Source organism: Euprymna scolopes, chromosome 27 (genome assembly GCF_053919585.1).
Source record: "Euprymna scolopes isolate OS-2025 chromosome 27, ASM5391958v1, whole genome shotgun sequence".
NCBI lineage: Eukaryota > Metazoa > Mollusca > Cephalopoda > Sepiida > Sepiolidae > Euprymna > Euprymna scolopes.
Window position 1 is genome coordinate 91,579,705 of NC_136508.1, and position 27,646 is coordinate 91,607,350.

General features: G+C 34.2%; 2 protein-coding genes across 9 annotated transcripts in view; one reads left to right on the forward strand and one right to left on the reverse strand.

The window, feature by feature from the left end:
• LOC145248983 (uncharacterized) overlaps positions 1–27,646 on the reverse strand; it is a 309,978-nt gene that overhangs the window by 100,157 nt on the left and 182,175 nt on the right. The window lies entirely within an intron of this gene.
• LOC145248985 (uncharacterized) overlaps positions 6,088–27,646 on the forward strand; it is a 134,679-nt gene continuing 113,120 nt past the window's right edge. For 2 of the 4 annotated variants that reach the window (XM_080110820.1, XM_080110822.1), the window contains exon 1: positions 6,088–6,274. The gene's annotated coding sequence lies outside the window, so the exon portion shown is untranslated. The remainder of the gene's footprint in view (positions 6,275–27,646) is intronic. The other 2 variants (XM_080110823.1, XM_080110824.1) reach the window with 1 other exon arrangement.

Below are 27,646 nucleotides of genomic sequence, written 5' to 3' on the forward strand. Positions count from 1 at the left end.
AGGGGTGTCTGCTAAGTAGGTTGACCGGGGATATGTACATCGAGGGGGTACAAGTACAATGAGTTCAGAGCACATTCCATTGAAATACTTGTAAAACTAGCACAGGGATGCAACATTGTGGCGATAAGACAGGGGTTGGAGCCTAGTGGGACAAAGTGGGACCTATTAGATTGGAGACCCTTTTTTTGGACTCTGTCCAAGAGGAGGAGACTAATGATAGATGCACCAGTCTAGAGGTGGTAACAATACTCCATGCATGGGCGAATGATGGCTTTGTAGAGATATAGGATACTCTCAGGTGTGAGTAGTGTTCTAGCATGGTAGAGAGAGCCCACCTTCCTTGCAGCAGCCTTCGCAATGTCCTTAATACATTTGTTCCAGTTCATATTTCCTGTGAATGTAAAGCTGGGGAGTTTGAAGGAAGAATTCTCAGGTAGGATGTTATTTGCCATGGATATAAGTGGTAGGAGACACTTGTTATTGTTAAGGGAGAGCAGCTTATTCATTAAATGTTATCAGTAAAAAAAAGAAGAAGATAGTCGCAGATGAGCATCGTAAGGGTTGACGTCTAATAGAGTAGCAGGAATTACAGGATGGTCAAGTTTACTAGTCTTAGCATGATTTCTGACATATATTATCCGGTTTTGCTCTAGACGGAATCAAAGTACCAAAGGAGGATTTACAGCTATATTTGAGTACTCTGTCATGAGTAGTCATATTAGTGGCAGTGCAGAGTAGCGATCTAATTGAGTGAAGAGCTTCAGGTAGTATGTCTTCCCAATAGGGCAGCTTCAGATTGCTAGAGGGGAAGGTTGTTTGGATGGCCTTCCATAAAGTTCCAGTGAGTTTCTCAGCCTGCCCATTACCTTCGGAGTAATATCTACTAGTTTTCAGGGTAGCAATACCTTCCCCATGTAATTAGTCTCTAATTTCACCACAAAGAAGTCGGCAGGCCTGTCAGTATACGTCATATCAGGCATACCAAAAATTGAAAATAGTTGATTTAGACATCAGATAATGGTTTCGCTTGCCTTGTCTTTGCAGGGAAAACAAAAGAAAAGCGAGAATACTCATAAATTATGGTGAGTAAGTATTTGTTACAACGCGAGGAAGTAGATAGGGAGGCTTTGAAGTCAATGTTTAATCGATGAAAAGGTAGTATAGCCTATACGAGTGTTCCTTCAGATACTGGCAGGAGGAGCAAGAGTCGGTTATGTTTTTAACTTGTTCCAAAGAGTATGGTAGGTTCCTTGTTCTGATGAAGTGGTTGAGCCATGTAACACCGGGATAGTATAGTCTAACATGCAAATCGCAAAGGTCTTGTAGAGTATCAGTTAGAGCATCTCCATTTTCCGTTCCCGGATGATAGACGATACTGAATTTGAATTTGACAGTTCAATCCGCCAACGACATATTTTATCATTTTTTGATTTTGGATTTCCTACTGTTGTCAAACATGAAACCAATGCTCTTTGGGTTCGTAGTGACTTTGAAGTGTCTTCCGACTAGAAAGTGTCGCCACTTTCAGAGAGCTTCGACAATAGCAGCAGCTTCCTTTTCATCACCAGGATGTTTACTTTCGTTCTGGTTTAGCGTCCGTGAAAAGAATGCAACAGGTCGACCTTGTTGGTTTAGTGTAGAAGCTATGCAGTAATTACTTGAATCTGTTTCTAATTCAAATTCCTTATCCGGGTTAAATGTTATTAGTATAGCATTTTCTTAGATCATTCTCCAACATTTGAAAAGAGTTTAAAGCAGATGAAGGCAGTGGAAAGTCTTTGTTGTGGTTGCGTAGCAGTATTTTATCAGTGAAGTTTTGAATGAACTTACTATAATATGAGAACATTCCGACTACTCGTTTTTGAGACGCGAGATTTAGAGATGGTGGCATTCAAGGAGTGGTTTTAGTCCTTGGTAGTCAGGAGCAATTTGATTGTTTTGGATTGTGTAACCAAGTAAAATGATTGAGGAAGCTGAAATGACGTTCTTACTTTGATTCAGCGTGATGTATCTTTTCGCTTCATCATAAAATCTTTGGAGATTGTAGTCGTGCTCTATTTGATCTTTTCCGCATATTTTGACGTTATCTACTTACAGGAAGTTGTCTTTTAAATTCTCCTTATTTATGATGTTATCGGCACATCTTTGCAATGCACTTACTCCATTAGTGACGCCAAAAACTGGTACACAAAGACGAGTAAACTGGTACAATTTTCCATTTACTTTGAAGGCAGTGTGACTTATCGGTATTTGGTGGTGTGCAGATTTCAGGTCGAGTGTTGTGAAGATATACCATGCTACATCGTCAATCATTTTCTTGGCATGGCATAGGCATCAAGTTCTGTAAATCTATTCATGGTATCACTGTATTTTCGTTGGAGGTCACTAGAACTTGAGCTCGCCAAGGAGATATAGAGGGCTCTATTATGCCTTCTCTCGACATCCTGGCAGTTTCCTCTGAATTTGTTGTCAGCAATGGTGGGGCAACGAGATTTGGTTGCAATAGTTGTATGTCGAGAGAGATGGGAAAAGAGAGGAGGAGGAGGAGGAGGAGGAGGAGGAGGAATGTTTATGGAAGGGAAAGAGTTCTTGTTAACAGTTTCAATGACGAATTCATCGTCAGGACTGTCAAATTTCAGGGTCACTCTTTTGTAAATTTTTAGAATGTCTTTCCCGATAATCATGTCGATAAAACGATTCTTGATTACCTCCACTGTCATGCCAGGGTAGTTCTTATCATTTAGACAAATGTCAACAATTGTTTCACCAATAATTTTGGTGTGTTGTTTAGTGTCTGCCAATGCTAGGATCTTTTGTTTAGGCATAATGAAGAGCTTCAGTTTTTTAGTTATTGTTTTTTTTTTTGCGGTATTTTTGTTGATAAACGTCCTCATACTACCAGAACCTACCATAGCGTTAAAAATATGTCCATTTATTTTAAATTTAGTAGCAAAACATCTTTTGCTTCGGTTCCTAGTCAGGCGAGATTAGTTTGGAGTGAGTCTGGGTCGTATAATACAGGAGCAGTAGAAGAGGAAGATGTACATACCTTAGCCCAATGACCGTTCTTTTTACATTTCCTACACGCGGCATTACACGTTGGACATAGCGCTCACGAATACCAAGAATTCCCACAGAATAAACAAATTCCTTTTAGATGAGTATTTCCCTTTATAGTAGCTAAGTAGGCGTCTTCTGGCGGCATTACAGTAGCGGCTACGTTAAGGTTGTTTTCGTAACTTACCGAATGTTTCTCCGCCTCTTCTAGAGATATGTCGATTGTATATGTCACGTGGTATTAGGGGCGGTTTTTCAAGCAAGCATTCATGAATAGATGAGGAGATGCCACTAATAAAAGCGTTTCGAACATATTTTCTTGTTCTCTTCTGTGGTTACGGCTTGGAATTCACACGATTTTGCAAGTACTTCTAATTGTTGCATAAATGCGTCGATAGTTTGTGCCGATTGCTGTTTGTTCGTAAGTAATCAGTGTCTATTATTCATAACATTTGCCGGTTTAATGTAGGCAGTGTCTGGAGCTTTTATCGCGCTATTATAGTCCGTAGCATCGCGTATTATTTCATAGATCTCCGTTGAAATAGAGTTGATTAAGGCGACTAAATTTTGGGGGTTATTTTTAATTTCGCCATTGTTTGTGGTACCTATATAGTTTTTTTTAGGGTTAGTTTCCAGTGTTTGTACACTTTCTATGAATTCGGAGTAATGGGTTCCGCGTCAAATCTGTCAGTGCGTAGTAGTCTGTCCATTTCGTTGTTTTTCTTTTATTTTAAGTTGATAAAATTAGAATGATATGTAAAGAAGAAACAGAGTAAGAGAAAACAGAAACGCCTTTGATAAATGTTTTATCAACTTGAAATTAATACACGTGATCTGAATATAATCGAGTTAATATGGCGGAACAGCTACTTCCAGTCAAGGGGGATAACTACGATATTTATTATAGCTAAGGAACCAAAGGTAATTTAAATTATAACATTTGGTATGAGTCTTTTGTTTTTGCTATTTGTTTGTTTTTGTTTTCTTTGTTGTTGTTTTTTTACAATTTCCACCTGTTAACTTTTTACGATTTTACCAAGTAAATTAAATGACTTATTAAGGGGGGGGATCTTGTTTTAAACCATAGACAATGGAACGCGTCCTTCTCAATAAAAAGTACTTCGGACAGTCGATTTTATAGCGATTTTTAACAATAGTTAAACGAAAAAAAAAAAAAACTGGTGAAAGAAACAAATAGTTGAGAAATAATTGCTACCTAAGGCAATAAATGCTACTTTTTGAATTACTTGTATCAGTTGTTTATGTCCTAAAATATTTTCGGTAAATGTGTAGTTTAGCGGCGCAAATTCTTTAACAGACAAAAACTTATAAAAACTATTTATTTTTATAAAAACGCATTATTAGACCCAAAGGCTGAAATAAAACCAGAAAAAATTTCATTTTCAGTATTTTTTCATCATTTTTATAAGACTAAATATATGACATTCGAGGCCGTCGTGTTGCTTTTAAAAGTTGACTTTTCTAAGGTTTGAGAGATTGGCCATTTTAAGGTCAAATTTGGCATTTTTTTTACGCTCTTTCATGGAAATATGTTTTTGGTCACCATATTTTTTGTAATCTGGTTACGTGTCCCACGGCTTAACCGGAAGTAGGTATATATATATATATATATATATATATATATATATATATATATATATATATATATATATATAGAGAGAGAGAGAGAGAGAGAGAGAGAGAGAGAGAGAGATAAGGAATTATATATAATGAATTATATATATATAAGGAATTATATATATATAATGAATTTATATATATATATATATACATATATATAAGGAATGATATATACATACAAGGAATTTTTATATACATATATAAGGAATTACATATATATATATATATGTGTGTGTGTGTGTAAGAAAATATATATCTATAATATAAAGCTGAATGTCTTTGTGTGTGTGTGTGTGTTTGTGTGTGTGTGTGTGTTTGTGTGTGTGTGTGTGTGTGTGTGTGTGTGTGTGTGTGTTTGTGTGTGTGTGTGTGTGTGTGTGTGTGGTCACGAAGAGGCTCCTATATAGTTGACTATTTCAAAAAACTGATTACATATAATGATAGAAGATTATCGAGACACAGGAATGGGTATGTTTGATTTGGCAGAAGGGCGGTTCATTAAAAGTGTGGGGTCTGCGTTCACGCCTGGTCCAAAAAAATATGGAAATAAAGAATTTAAAAATAAAAAAAAACGTTTACAAGTGTTTTTGATATAGATGTACATAATAATACTTTGATAAGTATGTTTTATCGTAAATGGGGATGGTATAATAAAATTGTGGGGTCTGCGTTCGCGCCCGGCCTCCATAGAATGGAAATAGGCACAAACTTTAATAAAGACTTTTCATATCTATCTGCGTAAGTATACTTTGATAAATATGTTTCAGTTTGAAGAAATATGGTATAATAAAATTATGGGGTCTTCGTTCGCACCTGACCTCCATAGAATGGAAATATATCACAAAATTTAACAAAGTTTTTTAATATAGATCCACAGAATATTGTGATAAGTGTTTCAGTATGAACAGGTATGGTATAATAAATTACTGGGTTTATCTATTTTATTTTTACTTTCATTATACTTTGCTTTGGTTTTGATACCCCCAAACTCAACCCAAATTTACAACCCTTCCTTTTCATAACCTATCATACTTTCATAAATCAGAGTCCATTTTCTATAGGCTGTTTTTGAACCCAGTCAACGACGGGTACTTTTGCTAGTATATATATATATATATATATATATATATATATATATATATATATATATATATAAAGGTATTATCTATCTATCTATATATATATATATATATATATATATATATATATATATATATATATATATATATAAGGAATTAATCCAATTTTGAAGTTTTCTGTAAAAATTAATGCTCATTATCGACAAGTCTAAGTTCTCCACACATCTTGCTTGCTAGAACTTCAACGATGACGTAATTTTTCAACTGATAGGCTATCTCTGCTGTTACCCGATATGCTTTCTTTCCTGTCCGCCATCGTTCGTGTGTAGTTTCACTTTTACCCTAGAAACAACAATAAAACAATAACAAAAAAAGTCGCCTTTCAAACAAACAACCATGACAACATCGATCGGAATATTGTTGTCAGTTATTATTACTCGTCTGGCGCAGATGATGAATAATGGAAACAAACTTATCTTCGTTTTGAACACAATTTTGTAAGTTTCATTTCGTTTTTATTTCATTTTTTGTATCTTTTTTCTACTTTAACAACTGCATTTCGTTTATTTATTTATTAATTACTTAATATGCGTTGCGTTATTTATTTATTAATTTACTTAATATGCGTTGCCGTTTAAATTGACAGTGAGTAGCAACAATAGACTTTCTTAGAAATTAAAGAAAAAAGTGAGCATTTTGCAACAAAACGAATATATATATATATATATATATATATATATATATATATATTTATATATATGTATATATATATGTATATATATATGTATATAGATATATATGTATATATATATATATATATATATATATATATATATATATATATATATATATATATATATATATATATATATATATATATATATAACACGGAAATTACATAATTGTCGATGCAATAATTTATTTCAACCTTATGGTATTTTTAAGCATCTAAACTAGACAATTACATTTTTGATACTGAAATAAAGAAAAAAAAAGAATCGGGTCTCGACCGTCAAAAAACCAGAGGGGGTGGTAGTAGCAATCCACTTAATACATTTTATAGAGAGGGTGGGAGGGATTTTTAAAAAAAAACAGCAAGAACATTATGATACTTATAACGGCTGTCCGGTAGCTCTCTATAAAATGTATTAAGTGGATTTCTATTACCACCCCCTCTGGTTTTTTGACGGTCGAGACCCGATTCTTTTCTTTTTTTTTCTTTATTTCAGTATCAAAAATGTAATTGTCTAGTTTAGATGCTTGAAAATACCATAAGGTTGAAATAAATTATTGCATCGACAATTATGTAATTTCCGTGTTATATTTTTATGCTATTGCTCTGTTTACCACATTGAGCTCTCATACCCGGATTTCCTCCTGGAACTATTCCATTATAACACTATATATATATATATATATATATATATATATATATATATATATATATATATATATATATATATATATATATCATGAAAAAAGAATTACAGAAGAGTGCTTTTTATAAGGAAACAAATTTCAAAATAAGACCATAATATTTATATTTTTATTTTCAGACGTTCAGATAAAGTAAGCGATCGGTACCGTCGGTTTTAAACCTGATAATAGGGAACAGTTTTAGGTCCCAATATCAGCCGATATATCTCATCTGTCTATCTTATCTATTAATAGATAGACAAAAATTAATAGAATGACTAAAACGATTCCCTATTATCAGGTTTGAAACCACCGGTACCGATTACTTATGTTCTGAAAATAATATATATATATATATATTTATCTTATTTCTATTTCTATTTTTATTTTCATCTTTACTTTTATTCTCTATTTAGAAATCTAAAATTTTATTTTAATGTATTTTATTTTATATTATAATATTTTTTTTATTTTTTTACAAGCCAATATAGCGTATCCCCCCATGATCAGCAAAGCAAACCCATACAGACCCCCCCCCCCCAAATATTAAACCAGTAACATATATTGGAACATATTTTATCATACGTCTACCTAAATTCCCATTATTAACTACACCCTTTTATTTTTGATTTTTTATCCTAACTTTACTTTATTTACTTAGTATAAACAGACACATATATGTGTATGTCTGTATATGTATGTATATATTTATGGATATGTAGGTTATTATATAAGGGTATGAATTATGTGTACATGTGTGTGTATATAAGTATGTATGTATATACATCAATATCCTACTGGAGTCTGTGCATGTGTATATGTAAGTATGTGTATGTGTGTGCACATATATATATGAGTATGTGTGTATATATATCTATATATGTGTGTGTGTGTATATATATATATGTATATGTATACGCGTGTCTGTGTATACGTATATATGGTTGTGTGCATGCGTGTGCATTTATTGGCATGTATGTTCTCGCGTACTTTCCGTATATATTTGTATGTGCGTATGTGGTAGTGTTAATATATGTTGATATACTTTTATTTATACATGTGTATTTGTGTATATATATACATACATACATATATATATATATATATATATATATATATATATATATATATATGCGTGTACGTGTTTATATGACTATGTATGTGTGCGTATGTGAGCGTGTGTTGGCATATGCACTCTTAACTGCCTAAAACAATTCATTGTCGGGTGTACATCAGAACTGGCAGTGGCCACTGCGAGCGATCTAAAATGAAACCCTTGCCAAACGCAGATGACACATTCACAAAACTTTTTTCTCTCTCTCTCTCTCTCTCTCTCTCGCTCTCTCTCTCTCTCTCTCCTTCCCATCAATCCATATACTCTAGTGTATAGCTAAATAATTTTACTAAATACGGGCAAATCTTAAAACCCAAAATTTAAATTCCTCCCCCTCCTCCACTTCTCCCCCTCCCTTTTATCTCCCCTTCTCCCCCTCCCTATATCACTACACCTTCACCCACGCCTAGCTTAATTTTCTACCCCCCAAACACACTACAATCTAATGTACCTATTTACTATGCCTCCCCACGGGACAGAGTTAGACACCAGGGTCGTTTTTTAACGTGGAGAAAAGGTACAAAAATAAAAATTGTCTCAGTCGTGAAGGATTTCTCCTCCACCGAAAGAGAACAAGAAATGGAAGTGCGGCATCTGAAGAACAGATGGTATTTATTTGCTCCCCCACCGAGCAAATTAGGCACAAGGCCGATTTTTAATGTGAGGAGTTAAGGGGAAATGGGGACCAACTCCCCGGGGAGTAAGGGAGCTGGATAGTGACAATTGGTATGAAGGGTTGCCCCTACATTGACCAAGGTCTTATATGTGGGGTCGCCCCCACATATGGTCTTTGTTTGCAGTATCTGCGGGAACAGATGGTGTTTATTTGCTCCCCCACCGAGCAAATTAGGCACAAGGCCGATTTTTAATGTGAGGAGTGAAGGGAGGGGGAAGGGAAAAAGGGGACCAGCTCCCGAGAGGTGGGAAATGGGAGCTGGTTAATGGTCAGGCATGTGGGGTTGCCCCCACATCTGGTCTTTGCTAGTCATAGCTAGTCATAGCCTGCAGCATCTGCCGGAACAGATACTACACTTTGATCTTGACCAAAAGGCCAAGAAGAAAAATCTAATGTATTTTAAACTTCAAAACTTCATTATTGTCGATCTCCGCCTCCCCTTATCCCTCCTTCTTTTTGACTCTATTTTCTCTCTCTCTCTCTCTCTCTCTCTTTCTCTCTCTCTCTCTCTCTCTCTCTCTCTCGTATTTCTTTTAAAATCGTTTTTCCAAATAATAATAGCCATTTCTGTAAAGTCTGACGGGTCGTAAATATGGTTCGGCAACCGAAACATATGTAACTGAACAGATAAAACGGTAATAAAAAATAAAACGTATATATATATATATATATATATCTTATATTTTAAAAATAATATATACATATATATATGTGTGTGTATATATATATATATATATATATATATATATATATATATATATATATATATATATATATATAGTCATTGCCTAGATTCTTTCCCAAAAACCTTTATAATGATGAATTTAAAGATTTTCGGGGGGCTGCTGAAAACGGATATAAAATTAAATGTTGCGCAGAAAAATAGTTTTTATGATATGAATAACTTACTTTTTCAAAAATTGGGGATTGCTTTCCAATATAAATTTTACGCACCCATGGCCACCTAGTGATACTTTTTTAGTTTTAGTTTTTTCGGCTACTTGAAATTTACTTCTTTTTTTTTTTTTTTGTAACTTATATTTACTTTTCACCTTAACAATTACTTTTATAATGTGACGCCTTTTCAAAGTTTCGGGTATGCTGAAAACGAATACTGCATTAAAATATAACACAAACAAGTAGTTTTCCAGATATTAAACAATGTAACTCCTTATGTTATCCGTTATGGCCATTTTTGTACGCGCAAGTATTCTCATTTTTTTTTTGACGCCATAAAATATGACAACTTATTTATGTTAAAATAAGAACGCGTCAAGTTAGTTTAATTGGTATCGTAAGTAAGTTTCAAAACACTGATTTAAGACCGTAGCAAGTTGGCCTAATGGTTATCGTACTTTACTCACTGTCTTAAGGTTTTTATTTCGTCCCAGCTCGAGTATTTTGTTTGTTACTTTTTTTTTTTTTTTTAAATAAGCAAACTGTTTAGAAAAATAACATAATATCGCTTGCACATGTCTAAGCTCTGTATGAATTAAGATATAACATTTATGCGTATTTTACGACCAGGCAACGTCGGGCGGCCTACATATATATGTGTATACATATATATGTATATATATATACATGTATATATATACATGTATATATATATTTATATATATACTTATATATATACATGTATATATATTTATATATATACATGTATATATATATTTTTATATATACACTTATATATATATACATGTATATATATACATGTATATATATACATATCAATACATGTATATATATATATTTATATATACATGTATATATATATTTTTATATACATGTATATATATACATATATATACATGTATATATATATTTTTATATATATACTTATATATATACATGTATATATACATGTATATATATACATGTATATATATACATGTATATATACATATATATACATGTATATATATATATTTATATATACATGTATATATATATATTTATATATACATGTATATATATACATATATATACATGTATATATATACATATATATATACATGTATATATACATATATATACATGTATATATATGTATATATATATACATGTATATATATACATATATATATACATGTATATATATGTATATATATACATGTGTAACACTAAAGAGAGGCCGCATCAGACCTGTAGGGTTGATGTGACGTTTCTTTTGGTTAAAAGTAATTTTTTTGTTCCCGGATGATGATCGGGTGTTGAAGGAATAAAAATTATTATTAATTTTTTTTGTCAATAAATTCTGAGCTAAGTCTGTTGTTGAGATGGCGGCGGCAAAAGTGCCTTTGTAGCGAGAGGTTAAATCACAAAATCTTCAAAAGCGAAAAAGAATGCATAAAATATTTTAGCCAAAATACACAGGCGTTTGATCTGAAATGGCCGAAATCATAGTTTTGCAGGAGTCGGAGGGTTGGGGATTTCACACCCGCAATTGGCAAAACTATGAGCCAAGGTTGATCTGTAAGTGTGACAAGTTGAAAAAGTCGGGTTGTTTTTGATCTGAGCGAAACACACGCAGTGACTCGGCATTATGCTTTAGAACAAAGAATAGGAAAAAAATGAATTGTCCGAAATTTCAAAACAATAATATAACGTATCGAGAATTGTCATTTGGTGAATCAGGTCGTACGAAAATTGAAGTTATGAAATATTTTTGCTCGGATGGGAAAATGTGTTGTCCGATAAGTTCAAAGCGACAAATGCATTCTTGGTCTTTTGACGTAATCAAAATGTCTGATATAATGGAATGGCCGACAACCAGAACTTAATTCAAAGATAAACTAAAATTCCTTTGAATTATCAAAGCGAAAAATGAGATCAATAGATAATTTTAAAACAAATAAAATCGCGTGATTTACTTTAAGTCAAAGGAAAAATAATTTTCCTGGATATGAAAAATTCCATTAGTAAGCCAGGGAGGAGATAAATAATACCACGTGTAAGTTAGGCGTTAATTAAAGGAGGAGTCAATCCAATTTTGGAAATGGACCAATGAAAAAGGGCCCTGTCGAAGTATAATCAACCAATGAGAAAAGGCCCCGTCGAATTATAATCAAGCAATTTGATTGGTCGATGACGAACATGGGTGTCGTCATCATTCCATAATTGTATTATAAAAGAAATGAAAAATCAGAGATTAAGTAACAGAAAGAGAGAGTCCGGGTCAGAGACAAAGAGAGCTAAGTCGAGTTGTCCCGTCTCGGCAGAATCACCTCTCCTCTCTCTCCCCCTCGCTTGTTGCCTGATAACTCAATGCTTATAACGTGTCGATCACTTAACGAGAATTCCGCAAAGTCCGCGATACCGACCAGGTATTTCAACAACAGAAGCTCAGTTTGAATTAATTGTCAACTATATGTATATGCTGTAAATACTTCTTTTATGAATTTCCGGAATATATATTATATTAACCAACCTCCGGAGTTTTGTTGCTGATGTGTGTTGATCCCTATATGTGTATATTTCTTTATTTGCCATTTGTGACACCGTATCCGTCAACGAACACCCAGAATAACTAGACGATCCACGGAGAACAGGCCTTGAGGACCGAGCATCCGAGAAGAATCCCCAACGCCTTAACGAAGAACTCACTGGGTGAAGCGACGTACTAACGGTTGGCAGACCTGGTTGCCCAGTCGACATATTATAACTGTACCGACCAGGGTGAAGATCATAACTGGGCCGCAATCAGAGGTTCAAGGTCGTGTAAGGTCACGTTGCAAGGTCACACATGTATATATATACATGTATATATACATGTATATATATACATATATATACATGTATATATATATATTTATATATACATGTATATATATAAATATATATATATATACATCTATATATATATTTATATAAATACATTTATATATATATACATATATATGCATGTATATATATTTATATAAATACATATATATATATATGTATATATATGTGTATATATAAATATATATATATAGGGTGACCCAAAAAAACGGGCCCCCAATTATAATTAGGCCCCGTTTCTTAGTATTTTGTTCCAATGAGGTGAAAACATCACATCAAAACACGTTCTCCGTTCTACAGCATATGTTCTAGATGCCCTCCATTTAGCTTTCGTTTTTTGGGGGTCACCCTGTATATATATATATATATATATATATATATATATATATATATATATATATATATATATATACTAGCGGAGGGTACTCGGCGTTGCCAGGCCTTTCCCTGATTTTTAGAGGCGTGTGTGGTTGGAGGAGGGTGATTAAATGAAAACAAAGCCAAGTCATAACCTTGTTTAAATGTTATAAAAACAAACAATGTTAAAACTAAAAAAATCTTGTAAAAAAAAAACAATTTAAAAAAATTAATGTGATGCAATACGAACGGTCCGGCGGTACCCGCGTTTGAAAAATCCCAAAGAGGTTTGAAGGGGAGGGGCTCGAACACGAATTATTGAGGCGAAAGCGCCTCCCCCCCCCCCCCAAAAAAAAAGTAAAATAAAAAAAACCTGATGAATTAACTAAAAAGTGAATTTGGTCAAATATCAATTCCGCAGTGAAGTTTGTTTTGGTTTAGTTTCAGTAGTCACATCACACTCGAATTCTAAATGAATGTTATTGTTTTCTCGAATTCTAATAGAATTTATTTGTTTTAATTTTATTTTAAGTGTAACGCAAATGAATTCACGATACCGTTGCGATGTAATCTTTGTGTAAAAATAAATGTTGAGTTGAAAGTACTAATAAATAAAGGTCATAGTTAGATTTCACGGTTAGAGTCGTTAAAACCGGAAGTAAAATCCGGTTAGTCTTGCAGATTGCGTTTTACACTAACAGAAAAAAAGCAAAAACAAACAATAATAGTAATCGCGTTTTCGCTTAATTTATTTATTTATTTATTTTTATTTCTATTTTATTATGGAAAAAACAGAAAGCATAAATCAGGTAAAAAATGTTTAAAAAACGGCATAAGTAACCTTGTACGATTCCAAGCAGGTATGTTTCCTCGTACTATTCCTTGTGAACGCATCCGCTGCGGTGTAAATGGGGAGAGGGGAAAGGAGGAATCTAATAGAGAGAAAAGATGTTGTAAATTCCATTGAATCTAAGCGATTTTGGCAGTGGACTCTCACCGGAAAAAATATAGGAATGTACCATTGTCGAGGAACTGTAGAGGTAATAGGCCTATAGCAAACCTCAGATAATGTGTCTGTACGCATTATATTTGCATGTAATGTCATGGTTTTTAATCCTATTAAGGTCAAAGTCGGAGGGGAAAAAAGAGTTCATTTTATTTATATAGAAGATAGATAGATAGACAGAACATAGATAGAAGAATAGATAGAAGTAAGAAGATGGAAAGAATAGATAGAGAAGAGAATATATATATATATATATATATATATATATATATATATATATATATATATATATATATATATATATATATATATATATATATATATCCGTAAAGTACAAGTTTCGGCGCACTTCAATTTAATTCCTATAAATTAATTGACAATTCTAATATTAGGATTTAGTTTACTTTATAAACGTTTTACGTTTGAACATGTTGCTTTTTTATTGCTCTTTTGTTGCTTTTTTGTTGTTGCTTATTTTTGTAAAAAGTTTTATTTTTTAAACAAAAATGTGGTAGTTGTTTTAATTTTTATCTGTTGGTTTGTTGTACAATTTACAACAACGAATGAATAAATTCTTCTAGGAAAAATCCCGATATTATTGTAGATTAACACCTTCACTTACCCTCACCACCACCACCACCACCACCACCACCACAATATTAAGATTCTACTGTTTTTTAGGCGATTACATGTGGATATCCTGAAAAAATTGGAAATTGGTTTTATTTTTTTTAAGTGATTATGTGTGATTTTATGACTCTGCCAGTCGGCAGATGTTAGTGACAAATCTTTTAAAAAGTTATAATGGCCTCGCTCTGGAAATAGAAGAACTTTTCACATTGAATTTATATACGAAACTAAATCCCCACTCTAAATTCTAAAATGTTTTGTCAGGTTCTTCACGTGTAATCGCCAGAAAAAAGGTAGAATCTCATTCAAATGTCAATATACAGTAGAACCACAGGATACAGTGGTCCTAGGATACGGGTTTTTTTTTCAGGTTACGATGTGGAATACAATGTTTTTCCTGCCCCTAGTTACAGTATTTGCCCCGCCTTACGGTGTTATTTATAATGTTATTTGATTATATGCATGTGTATTATATAATGTACTGTATTTTGCTACTAATTTTTAATGCCGTATCCCATGGTTCTACTGCAATTTCTTTTTAATTCCACAAACTTCTTCTTCAACTCGGGAATCTTTCTGTTGAACTGTGGAATCTGCACTGAATTTTGAACGCAACCTTTTATTTAATCCATGGGGGGTGGCAGTATGCTCTCGTTTCGTCAGCCATTACCGGGTATAATTCTTAAGCAATTCGAAATTGTATTCACCTTCAACCTCCAGAAGAGTGTCACTTACAACTGAATTTTATCTTGCACTTCTCCTGTTATGTCACTGGTCGTTGGCGTAACGGATAAAGTACTTTTACGCGGTCATGGTTTACAGAACAAGAGCATGCTTCTTGTGATTGAATAAAAGATTCCGTTCAAAATTCCGTGCATATTCTCGAGTTTGGCAGCAAGATTCCCAAGTTCAACAAAATACATCTTAAGGAGATTGTTAATAGATTCATGTGCTCTTATGATATTAGCAATCTTTTTACTTGTGTCCCTGTTTTGGAAACTATAGATATCTGTGCAGATTTTTTTATATCGGGGCCGGATATCACCTCCTCCTATTCCTGAAAACATCTTTATTGAACTTATGAAATTTGCCACGACATCTATGGAATTTAGTTTCAATAATATTATGTATCGGCAAAAAGATGGCGTAGCCATGGGGTCAGTACTTGGACCGACCATGGCGAATATTTTTGTGGGGTTCTATGAAGAGCGCTTACTATCTGGACCCATAAAACCATTAGTGTACTTCCGATATGTTGATGACACATTCTGTTTATTTAATAACCAAACGGAAGCAAACACCTTTTTTCCTTACTTAATGGAATGCATCCCGCGTTAAAGTACACCTATGAGGGAGAGTGCAATTCATCCATAGCCTTCCTTGATGTATTGGTAACAAAAACGCCATCTAGTTACCACATATTTATATACCGCAAACCAACAATTACAGGTTTGTACACTCGTTGGGATTCATTTTGCCCTAAAAAACGTAAGATAAATCTAATTTGGACCCTAACACATCGTGCCTTTATGATTTGTTCCAAGTCAAAATTAGATGAGGAATTGAAAACAATTACGGATACTTTATCCAAAAACAGGTACCCACTAGATGTAATTAGGTCAGTTATTCAAAAGAAATTGCCTGAATTCTCTCGAATTAAAGAGAATATAGTAGTCAAATGTCCAATTTTTCTTCGTTTACCTTGTTTGGGTACAGTAAGTTAGAAATTTGCCAAACAAATAAGTTCATCAATTCATGGATGTTATTTTGCTGCCAATGTGCGTGTTGTGTTCTCTACAAGAACTTTATTACCATCTTCTCGAAAAGACGTTCTACCCCCCACCACCATAATAGTAACGTTATTTACAATTTTGAATGTGGTTGCGGTGCCAACTACTTGGGTCGAACGACATTAAGATTAGATGGAAGAATCCAACATGTACCCAGTAAAATTAGGAATGGAACCTACCGGGCAACAGACGTTGTTACTAACACATACGGGTCTTCAATTACTGATCATTTACTTAAAAACCCGTCTTGTGCAACGAACTTTAGCACGGACTGTTTTTCTATTCTTAGTCGTGCTCATTTATTATATCACCTTAAGATCTTGGAGACTATTCAGGTTCGACTTAGAAATCCTTCTCTTTGCAAGCAAAGGGAATGCCTCCTGGGTTTGAACGTGATTAATCTCAAGGGTATTCGACTATAACGCTGTTTTATTTTAATCGTTTTCCCACTTTTTTTTTCTCCCCGTAAATTAAATAAAATGCAATTTTAATCGCTTTTTCATTCTTTGTTTTTAAAAATTCCCTCGATACAGCTTTGAGAAGCGAGGGTTGAAACCGGTCAGCTGGCTCCCCATTTCTCTTTCTTTCCTCTCCTGTTCCCCTTTTTCTCCTTTTTGGAGAGAAGATTAAAGGAATATATATATTTATATACATACAAATTTACTTTTAATCATGAATCATAAAAGTCTTCCCTTCCTAATTGCAATATATATATATATATATATATATATATATATATATATATATATATATATATATATATATATATATATATATATATATATAAGACTACAGCTCTAGCTTCTCCTGCCTTCACCAGTGAATGGTGCATGATATATGCGTTCAGAGATGATGGTTAAAATATCCGCAGTAAAACGGGCTTGCTTTGTAAATAAACTGTTCATTGTTTTATTTCATTGCGAAATTTTAATTTATTATGAAAACTGTTTTGTTTTTTTGTTATTTTTGTTTTCAAATCTCACATTTTCCACTAGTGTCTGTCTTAAATTATTTAGAAATATTATTTATATGCACAACACTTCGTAAAACACACACACACACACACACACACACACACACACATTTTCTCCAAACAAAAAATACACCACGTTTTCAAATGATGATGAATTTCGTTAAATTTCAGAATTTTATTTTCTTAAAGAAAATGTTCGCTAAGCACACGCACACAAACAAACAAACAAACAAACACACACAAAGAAAGAATAACTTCTCTCGCTTCTTGTTTCATCCAATGCCAGTAGGGGCAGGTGAAATGTGAACAAATTCCGATTGCCAGAGTACTCGGTTGGCCATTGCGGCAACCAGCTCAGTTCCTGCCAGACCAGTTTCCTCTCCAGTAATGGATTTCAGTGTTAGACATGGACGTGCAACTCTCCTTTTTGCATTTTGAGTCCAAAATAGGAGATTTCCTGCCGGTTCATCATGGCGACTAATATGACTGGCAAGTGCTAGACGTCTATGTTTCACGATATTGGAAACACGAGGCAGGGAACCATACAATGGCTTGTTTGTTGGGTGACTTCTCCAGGATATGTTGTAGGCTAGCCGAAACATTCTTGTATATTTACTATCGAGATGTTTTCGGCGTGATAAGAATAACTAATCTCTCTCATTTCAAAATGTTATGTGTTTCAACAAACTGTCCAGTCCATACAATTAAAACCTGCATTCATGTCAGCATTTCATTTTTTTGAAAGAAATTCTTCGTTTTCCAAAAAAATAAAAAATAAAAATCACACATTTTCAAGTAATAACGATTTTAAAACATTCTCACAATATTCCAAATTGTCTATTTTAATTTATTTCTAAATTTAACAAAAAATATTCCAAATCGACGGCTTTAATTAAAAGTGTTCGTTTTTATTTTTGTCATTCCTTGTCCCAAGTAAAAAAAAACTCTTGCAAAATGAAAACAGAAAAATTGTTGAATTGGGATTTTTGTTCTCTCTCACTGCAAAAACTTTGACACAAGGCTCGGAACGTTGAATTGAGAAGTCAGCACTTTGACCTGCAAAAAGTGCCTGGGCAGCCTTGTCGGAATTCCCCGGTAAGGTCGCCTCAGGCGATTAGCAATAAACTAATCCCTTCTCAAAGAGAGTAGGCAAAGCCTGGGGGGCTGGACCGCTTAGAACTGCACATAACTGAACTCCCATCGCAAAAAAAAATCAATAAGGACCGTATTATTACAGGAATGGTCTAATATATGTTGACTGTTTTTTTTTTTGGGGGGGGGGTCGAGGATAAACATCTCTTCGGCCGAATTAATCTCTTATTTAGAATGTAAAACGCCGTTTCCATTGCATTCAACGTTGAAATTGCAAACAATATACTAACAAGCTTCTTTCTGTTTTTTTTGTTTTTGTTTTTTCGGGGAAAGATAAGACAAACCAAAAGCAAACAACGTGCTGCAGTCTGCACTGCTGCTTTGTCCCACGTTACAAATTATGATATAATCCATATTTCAGTTATTTTCATAACAGCTGTGCCATGTTGTCGTTGTCGTTGTCGTTGTCGTTGTTGCCGTTGTCGTTGTTGCTGTTGTCGTTGTTGTCGTCGTCGTTGTTTTTGTTGTCGTTGTCGTTGTTGTCGTCGTTGTTGTTGTCGTTGTTGTTGTTGCCGTCGTTGTTGTTGTTGTCGTTGTTGTCGTCGTTGTTGTTGTCGTTGTTGTCGTCGTTGTTGTTGTCGTTATTGTTGTTGCCGTCGTTGTTGTTGTTGTCATTGTTGTAGCCGTTGTTGTTGTTGTCGTTGTTGTAGTCGTTGTTGTTGCCGTTGTTGTTGTTGTCGTCGTTGTCATTGTTGTTGTCGTTGTTGTTGTTGCTGTTGTTGTCGTTGTTGTTGTTGTCGTCGTTGTCGTTGTTGTTGTTGTCGTCGTTGTTGTTGCTGCTGTTGTTGTTGTCGTTGTTGTTGTCGTTGTTGTTGTCGTTGTTGTTGCCGTTGTTGTTGTTGTTGTTGCTGTTGTTGAGCTGCTGTTGTTGTCGTTGTTGTTGCTGTTGTTGTTGCTGTTGTTGTCGTCGTCGTTGTTTTTGTTGTCGTTGTTGTTGTTGTTGTTGTCGTTGTTGTAGTCGTTGTTGTCGTTGTTGTAGTCGTTGTTGTTGCCGTTGTTGTTGTTGTCGTCGTTGTCGTTGTTGTTGTTGCTGTTGTCGTTGTTGTTGCCGTTGTTGTTGTTGCCGTCGTTGTTGTTGTTGTCGTTGTTGTTGTTGTCGTTGTTGCTGTTGTTGTTGTCGTTCTTGTTGTCGTTGTTGTTGCTGTCGTTGCCGTTGGCGTTGTTGTTGTCGTCGAACACTTTATTTTATTTCGCACGAATCGAATGGTTTACTATTGACATTTGTTTCACCGATATTTTTCTAGTGTGACATGTTGTTAGGGCAGAATCAGAAATATACAAGACTAGCAGGGGCTATTAGCGTTGCCCGGTGAAACATTTTGAAAGTTTCTTTTCTTTCCCTCTCTTTCTTTTTTACTTACAATTATTACGAATTCTTGGGATTGACACAAATTTATTTTTAAACTTAATTCTTGAAAAGTGCTGATATTAATCAAACCCTATGACTGCCGATATTAACTCTACAAAATCCGGCAATGAGTTTTAGGCAATAGACAAAATATGAAAATCGGGTTTGTTTACCTATCCTTTTCTACACATTTACACATATATTCGTCAAAAGATATTCCAAACCCTTATTGTATGCCCTTTGGTGATGGTAGGAGGTGCTACAATCCGTGATATAAAAAAGGATGCATAAAAAAATTCACTCTATTTCTTTCAGTTCTTGTGCGCTACACACATGCATTTCACGGTATGTAAGACATTTCTTTCAACTTACACATACACACATTATTTGTATTGTATTATATTTTCTGCAAATATTTTTAATTGTTTCTATTATCTATCATTCCTTCAACTTACACACACACACAAACACACACACACACACATACACACACACACCTCCCTATTCACACACATCCTTTTTAGACTAATATTTCCCGGTAAACGATTTATCTGTTTGAAGTAACTTAGTGGTCTTGGCTATAGTAATCGAATAATACAATTTAGTAAGTCACCTTAATAAGTCAATTTTAATGGTAGATGCTCTGACGAACTACAAGCGTTTGTACAACATCGACGCAAATGTCCCGGACAAACCCGACGAGCAGCAAAATCTCACCCCTACACAGTAGAGATCCCCAGATGCCAGAAAGCATTCTACTCTAATAGTTTCTTCCCCAGAACTTCTAAACTTTGGAATTCCCCTCAGTGTTCCTCTTTCCCAACTGTACTGACATGCAGAAATTCAAGTGTAATGTGAATAGACACCTTGCTGCCAAACTCCCTAAATAGTGTCCCTGCAATTATGTCCCAGAGAGTAGTCCCCTACATGAAAGTGGCATTATGCCTTGTTTGGGGCGAAAATACAATTAAAAAAAAAAGAAACGATTGTTTGTAGTTGTAGCTGGCAATGTGTTTTAAGTTTTAGGCTTTCTGTGTATTTTTCAATGTCTCAATCAGGCTGCTATACCCGTCTGTATTTATTGCTTACCCTAGCCAATCATATTCTTGTGTTTAATAACTCGGATGTATTCATATTCATTACACCACAGACTTTATTGTACAATCGCAAGGAAAACTCCGTCAGATTCGTGAAAAAAATAGATGTTTGTTTCCATACATTATCGTTTCCGCGTTTCTTTGTTTCATTTGTGAATGCTTGCATTAAAACATATGGGAAATGTATTGCTTAGCTGTTGACTCACTCTTTCAGATCTCTGAAAATTGAAAACAAAAAACAAACAGAAAATGAAAAATACTTCTTGATATATTTACATTACGTTTTATTTAGTTTTTAAGCAAATTTGCAGATGCCAAATCCCCCCCCCCGCCGATTCCTATACAATTGTCGATTCTGTTCTAAATTTCCAGTTTTTGTTTATGAAAATCCCTCCAAACAAAGCATGAGGCCACTTGATGTAAAGAACTAAAAAATCTTCTACTTAAAGTAAAAAAAACTTTGGCAACGATAAGTCTTAGATGGAATAGATTCCGACCCAGAAAACAGCAATTCTTCCCCCTTTGTCAACAACATCGCTTACGAAAGGCGGGGACTAAATTGACCAAATCAGAAAAGCAAGAGTTTCGGATTTGCTGAAAGTAAACTCAAGGTCTACTTTCTACTCTCTGCAGATTTCGATACAATTATTGATTCCGATTCTTTTTAAATTTCTAAATATTCAATCAATTTATTCAATATTCAATCAATTTATTCAATATTCAATCAATTTATTCAATATTCAATCAATTTATTCTTGCATTACTGTAAAACCGTTGTGTAATGCCTGCATATATTTTTGCAAATGTAAAAAACAAAATTAGATGAACGTATATTACATTGTTCGAACATGTTTTTCTTCATATATACACACCCACATGTACGCACGCACGTACGTGCACACACACACGCACGCATATACACAACCTCATACACACACTCACATTCATGCGCATACACATACCCGAGCTGTGACGTCAGTTCCTTTTAAGTGAAAACCAGACATGCGCACCCAGAACACTAACTCCAGTATAAAAGTCAACAAAACCTGTTAACTTCCCTTTTTTCGTCCGGACCAACGTTCGAGCTGCTTAGTCGACGAACCAACCGCGGCTCTAACGTCACTCTTATCTCCCCTTCGCTTTGGTCCATCAAAACAGACATGTGCGCGACGCTCTACTGAGCTTAACCCTTTCTTTCTACAGACCGGCTTGCCACTTCGCGTTTCTCTATTGCATTCCCCCTTTCCTTCCATGCGCGTAGTCGTCAACGGCTGAATGAACACGTGTACACCGAAGACTTTCATTTTTCAACAGAAAATAAACATGTTTATTTTATTCCAGCATTTGAGTTCTTTATTTCCTTCATTCAATTCATTTCATTATTTTTTCTTGTAGCGAGTTAGGGTATTTTATATCCTGGTCTGGAACAACATCAGTAAGTCTTTCGAAATAATTTTTCATGTTCTTCTTGCACTTGATTCGAAATAGTAAGGCTATTAAAGAGAAAGAATGAAGAAAAAGAAAAAAAAATCAATAGACTAAATCGGTGGATGTTAATCGATTTATTATCTGCACATTTTATACGTGTTGTTTTCATGGATTGAATGTGAACATTTTCAAAAGAAAAGGTGAAACAGATACGATTGTTGTAATAATATACTTTAATTATAGATGAAAACGGTTAAAGTATGAATTTCTGTTTCTAAATTTTTGAGATAAGGATTTGTTATTAATATTATTTTGATTTTTCAGACTACTGTTCTCAACTTGAGTATTATTAACACAACACTTCGGTCGATATAACCTCCGACTTTCTTCGTGTATCTCGTCGAACTCAGCAAACTGAACGGAATTTGGACGGGATTCTTTATTTACTTTACCCAACTTAGCATGTTCTCGTTCTGTAAGCCCTGACTTGTGGTGCAGTGGTCAGAGTGCTTCGAAAAAAATCATTTGTAAAAGTGATATTATCCTGAAGGTTTAAGGTTCAATTCTCAGTGTGGCCGTCTGAAGAATAGAATTGCGAATTACTTAGAACCTTTATCCAGTCATGGCTCTTGCAATATGATAAGCTTCTACCCCACCCTGTGCTCCAATAATATCAGCAAGGTAATAAAACTTCATGACAAACTAAATAATTTTGGAATCCAGATATACTTTCTCCACATCTGAGTTCTCATCCATCTCAATTGTCTTACGTTTCGTGTATACAAACAGATTATCATCTAACAACCTTCCAAATAATTCCACAAACTAATTATCATCTCACAATCTACCAGTAATTCTACAAACTAATTACCATCTCACAACCTACTAGCAATTCCACAAACTAATTATCATCTCATAACTTGACATTAATTCCACAAACTAATTATCATGTAACAACCTACCAGTAATTCCACCAACTGTTTATTGTCTCACAACTTACCAGTAATTCATCAAAATGATTATCATTTCACAACCTACCAGTAATTCTACAAACTAATTATCATTTCAAAACCTACCAGTAATTCCACAAACTAATTATCATTTAACAACCTACTAGTAATTCCACAAACTAATTATCATCTCACAACCTACAAGTAATTCTACAAACTAATTATCATCTCACAACCTACCAGCAATTCTACAAACTGTTCATCGTCTCTCAACCTACCAGTAATTCTACAAAGTAATTATCATCTTACAACATATTAATAATTCTACAAACTAATTATCATCTCACAAACTATCAGTAATTCTACAAACTTATTATCATCTCACAACATACCAGTAATTTCACAAACTAATTATCATTTCACAACCTACCAGTAATTCTACAAACTAATTATCATCTCACAACCTACAAGTAATTCCACAAACTGATTATCATCTCACAACCTACTAGTAATTTGACAAACTAATTATCATCTCACAACCTACAAGTAATTCTACAAACTAATTACAATCTCACAACCTACCAGTAATTCTACAAACTGTTCATCGTCTCTCAACCTACCAGTAATTCTACAAACTAATTATCATCTTACAATCTACTAGTAATTCTACAAACTAATTATCATCTCACAACCTACCAGTAATTCTACAAACTTATTATCATCTCACAACATACCAGTAATTCCACAAACTAATTATCATTTCACAACCTACCAGTAATTCTACAAACTAATTATCATCTCACAACCTATCAGTAATTCTACAAACTAATTATCATTTCACAACCTACCAGTAATTCTACAAACTTATTATCATCTCACAACATACCAGTAATTCTACAAACAAATAATCATTTCACAACCTAACAGTATCTCTACAAACAATTTATCATTTCAGAACGTACCAGCAATTCTACAAACTAATTATCATTTCACAACCTAACAGTAATTCTACAAACTAATTATCATCTCACAACCTATCAGTAATTCTACAAACTAATTATCATCTCACAACCTACCAGTAATTCCACAAACTGATTACAATCTCACAACCTACAAGTAATTCTACAAACTAATTATCATTTCACAACCTACCAGTAATTCTACAAACGAAGTATCATCTCACAACCTACCAGTAATTCTATAAACTAATTATCATCTCACAACCTACCAGTAATTCCACAAATTGATTATCATCTCACAGCCTACCAGTAATTTCACAAACTGATTATCATCTCACAACCTACTAGTAATTCTACAAACTTATTATCATCTCACAACCTATCAATAATTCTACAAACTAATTATCATGTCACAACCTACCAGTAATTCCACAAACTGATTATCATGTAACAACCTACCAGTAATTCCACAAACTGATTATCACCTCACAACCTGCCAGTAATTCACAAACTGATTATCGTCTCACAACTAACCAGTAATTCCACAAACTGATTATAATCTCACAACCTACAAGTAATTCTACAAACTAAGTATCATCTCAAAACCTACCAGTAATTCTACAAACTAATTATCATCTCACAACCTACCAGTAATTCCACAAACTGATTACAATCTCACAACCTACAAGTAATTCTACAAACTAAGTATCATCTCACAACCTACCAGTAATTCTACAAACTAATTATCATCTCACAACCTACCAGTAATTCCACAAACTGATTACAATCTCACAACCTACAAGTAATTCTATAAACTAATTATCATTTCACAACCTACCAGTAATTCTACAAACTGATTATCATCTCGCAACCTACCAGTAATCCTACAAACTAATTATCATTTCACAACCTACCAGTAATTCTACAAACTAATTATCATCTCACAAACTATCAGTAATTCTACAAACTAATTATCATCTCACAACCTACCAGTAATTCTATAAACTAATTATTATTTCACAACCTACCAGTAATTCCAGAAACTGATTATCATCATACAACCTACCAGTAATCCTACAAACTAATTATCATTTCACAACCTACCAGTAATTCCACAAACTAATTATCATCTCACAACCTACCAGTAATTTTACAAACTGATTATCATCTCACAACCTACTAGTAATTCCACAAACTAATTTTCATGTAACAACCTACCAGTAATTCTACAAACTAATTATCATCTCACAACCTATCAGTAATTCTACAAACTAATTATCATCTCACAACCTACCAGTAATTCCACAAACTGATTATCATGTAACAACCTACCAGTAATTCCACTAACTGATTATCATCTCACAACCTGCCAGTAAATCCACAAACTGATTATCGTCTCACAACTAACCAGTAATTCCACAAACTGATTATAATATAACAGCCTACCAATAATTTCAAAAAGCAAATAGTTATATCTCACGCATTATCTCCTTTTGTGTTTAGTAGTAGTTAAAATTAAAAACCTACCAGTAATTACATTGCAGCCAACGCTTTTAATTATCACCAAAAATTGAAATGAACCTGACTCGTTACCCTAACCCAACTCCTTTTCTACAAAACGAACAGGAAATGGTGATCATTAATTTCTCTGATGCAAAGAACGAATTCTGATTGATGTCACATGGTGTCGCCGCCTTTCTTCATGACAAAATGTTACGTTATTGAAGTGAAATAACATTAAATTAGAAAAACATGTCGGAAACCTCTTTTCTAGAGGGTGCCACTCAGTATTAGAATATTCTAGAATGCCTTAGATCTTTCTCGAATGTTCTGGAAAGTTTTGGGGCAGTTTGGATTAAAAAAAGAATTCTTTTCGGTTTCTTTTTCACCGTTATTGTAGATGGCATTAGAATTCTTTTCGGTTTCTTTTTCTCCGTTATTGTAGATGGCATTCATCTCCCTCTCATGGTGAGAAATGTGACACAAGAGTCCTAAGTTCAAATTGAAGAGTTAGTGCCCCCAAAGAGGAGCACTGACCTTCAAAAATGACTAGTCAGCCCGGTCAGTGTTCCTCGGTAGGGGCGCCTCAGACAATTAGCAATAACTAACCTCTTCTCAAAGAGAGAAGGCAAAGCCTGAGAGAGTGAACCTCCTAAAATTGTATAGGACAAGCATTATACTGCAATCAACAGAAAAGGCCATTTCAGAAATGGCTTTTCCCTGTTGATTTCAGTGCTAAGGAAAAACGTCTCAAGTCGCAGATCTGTATATATGATGATATTCACCAGCAAAAAGCCTTCGGCAAATAGCACACACATTGACAAGAGACTTTCACAGACTTCTGTAACCCAGTGAAGCACTCACCCATTCTTCAATGAAAACACAGGCATACAAATTGATAAACGCATACATTCTTTCACTAACAAAACGGTGGAGCGCTATCGACACACGTAAATGTACATGGCACTAATCGAAATGAAAACGTGCAGTTTCGGTCAGTCACAAAACTGGCACGCTAACACACATTATCATGTCTTTTTTTTTAATGGAAATCAATCCAGACAAGGTATGAAGCAATTTGATTGTAAGGAGCTTTTTTTTTATGATTACTACTTCAAGGTCAAAAACTAACCAACTAACGGAAAAAAAAACTAACATGCGGCTGCAGCTGAGATTGAGCTCACTACACGAGTTTGTAGTGTAATTCAAATCTTGTCTGTAACTAAATACTTGATGCTATCAAGGGTACTTTTTAACGTGACGCTATCACTAAATAGGTTGCCTACCACAGCTTAAGAAAGGCCCATCTGCCCTCGAGGAGGATAGACCGTGCCAATTTACCAAACTGGTATATTATCTCGCGGTACATTTAGCGCCTTGCCTTCCCAAATGGTCACTCATCTGGTACTGGCCAGGCTCGACGTTGCTTAACTTCGGTGATCTAATGAGAACCGATGTGTCAATATGATTGTGCCAACTATATGTGGATAGATTGTGATCTATAAAACATTAGTTTTCCCCCTTTGTCAGAAACATAACTCATGGAATGTGAGGACTAAAGGATAAAATAAGAGAAATGGATACGCAGATAATCGGGGAAGAGGTTAACCTGAGTATTAAAGTAGAGTACCTGAGCTTTTCACATTAAATTTCGACTTGAGCCACAATACGAATTAGCTGGGATTCT